This window comes from Solanum pennellii, chromosome 9 (genome assembly GCF_001406875.1).
Source record: "Solanum pennellii chromosome 9, SPENNV200".
Lineage (NCBI taxonomy): Eukaryota > Viridiplantae > Streptophyta > Magnoliopsida > Solanales > Solanaceae > Solanum > Solanum pennellii.
In genome coordinates, this window is record NC_028645.1 from 57,117,501 (window position 1) to 57,119,470 (window position 1,970).

Here is a 1,970-nt window from a genome sequence, read left to right on the forward strand (position 1 = left end):
GTGTTTTGAGAATATAAGGGAAGGGTATGTGTACCCGCGTCGATTATTTGATTCACACTATTCTTACAGAGGCTCATAGTTCAGGATATTCTATACATCCTGGTGCAACCAAGATGTATCGTGACCTAAAGCAACATTTTTGGTGGAGTAGGATGAAGCGGGATATTGTCGATTTTGTCGCCCAATGTCCGAATTGTCAGCAGGTAAAGTATGAACACCAGAGGCCCGGAGAAACACTTCAGAGAATGCCCATTCCCGAATGGAAGTGGAAGAGAATTGCAATGGACTTCGTGGTTTGTCTTCCAAAGACATTGGGTAAGTTTGATTCTATTTGGGTAATTGTGGACAGATTAACTAAGTCTGCCCACTTCATTCCGGTCAAGGTGACTTACAATGTAGAGAAGTTAGCCAAACTCTATATCTCAGAAATTGTTCGATTGCATGGAGTTCCACTTTCCATCATATCAGATAGAGGTACGCAATTTACTTCTATGTTTTGGAGAACATTGCATGCTGAATTAGGTACTAAGTTGGATCTTAGTATTGCCTTCCACCCTCAAACCGATGGTCAGTCTGAGCGAACGATTAAGGTATTGGAGGATATGCTTCGTGCATGTGTGATAGAATTTGGTGGTCATTGGGATAACTTCTTACCCTTAGCAGAGTTCTCATACAATAATAGCTATTACTCAAGTATTGATATGGCCCCATTCGAAGCATTGTATGGGAGAAGATGTAGGTCTCCCATTGGGTGGTTTGATGCATTTGAGGTTAGACCTTGGGGAACTGACCTTCTGAGGGAATCATTAGATAAAGTGAAATGCATTCAAGAAAAGCTTTTAGCGGCTCAAAGTAGGCAGAAAGAATATGCAGATCGAAAGGTTAGAGACATGGAGTTTATGGAGGGTGAGCAAGTCTTGCTGAAGGTTTCACCCATGAAAGGGGTGATGCGGTTTGGTAAGCGAGGTAAGCTTAGTCCGAGGTATATTGGTCCATTTGAAGTTCTGAAGCGCGTGGGGCAGGTAGCTTATGAATTAGCCTTGCCCCCAGGACTGTCAGTAGTGCATCCGGTATTTCATGTGTCTATGTTGAAAAGATACCATGGGGATGGAAACTACATTATTCGTTGGGATTCAGTTCTGCTTGATGAGAATTTGTCTTATGAGGAGGAGCCTGTTGCTATTTTAGATAGAGAAGTCCGCAAGTTGAGGTCAAGGGAGATTGCATCCATCAAGGTTGAATGGAAGAATCGGCCAGTTGAAGAGTCCACTTGGGAGAAGGAGGCTGTTATGCAAGAAAGATACCCACACCTGTTTACAGATTCAGGTAATCCTTTTCGCCCTTGTTTTTCTTCTTGTGATCGTTCGAGGACGAACGATGGGTAAATTGGTATCTATTGTAACGACCTGTTTAGTCGTTTTGAGCAGTAGAGTTTATTCTAGTAATAACTGTCAGGGTCGACGGAACCCACGACGGACCGTCGTGGCCACGACGGACCGTCGAGCGGGTCTCGTTCCAAAACACTTAGATTCTGAAAATTTTGGTACTGAGATCGACTCTCTGAACTTCACGACGTAATGGCAGGATGGACCGTCGTTGGCACGACGGACCGTCACAAATCTTTCCACAGAATTAACTCTCTGAACTTTGTGACGGAACTACAGGACGGACCGTCACCGGCTGCGTAACCCTGACTGGGTCAGAATTCTGCTAAAGTTTTTAAAGGGGCTTTTTGGACTATTCATGCTTATAATTATAAAGTTAGTGGGTTAATAAAATAATTCAATTACTTGGGGGTTAAAGGAGATAACCTTGAAATAAATAGTGGGTTACTTTTATAATCTTTTATACTTAATTATTTGATAATTAGGGTAAAAAGAAAAAGGGTTTTAATAAGAAAAATAGAAAGAACAGAGAGAGAGGGAGAAATGAACGAGAGAAGGGAGAACGAAGAGGAAAGCAAAGATTTT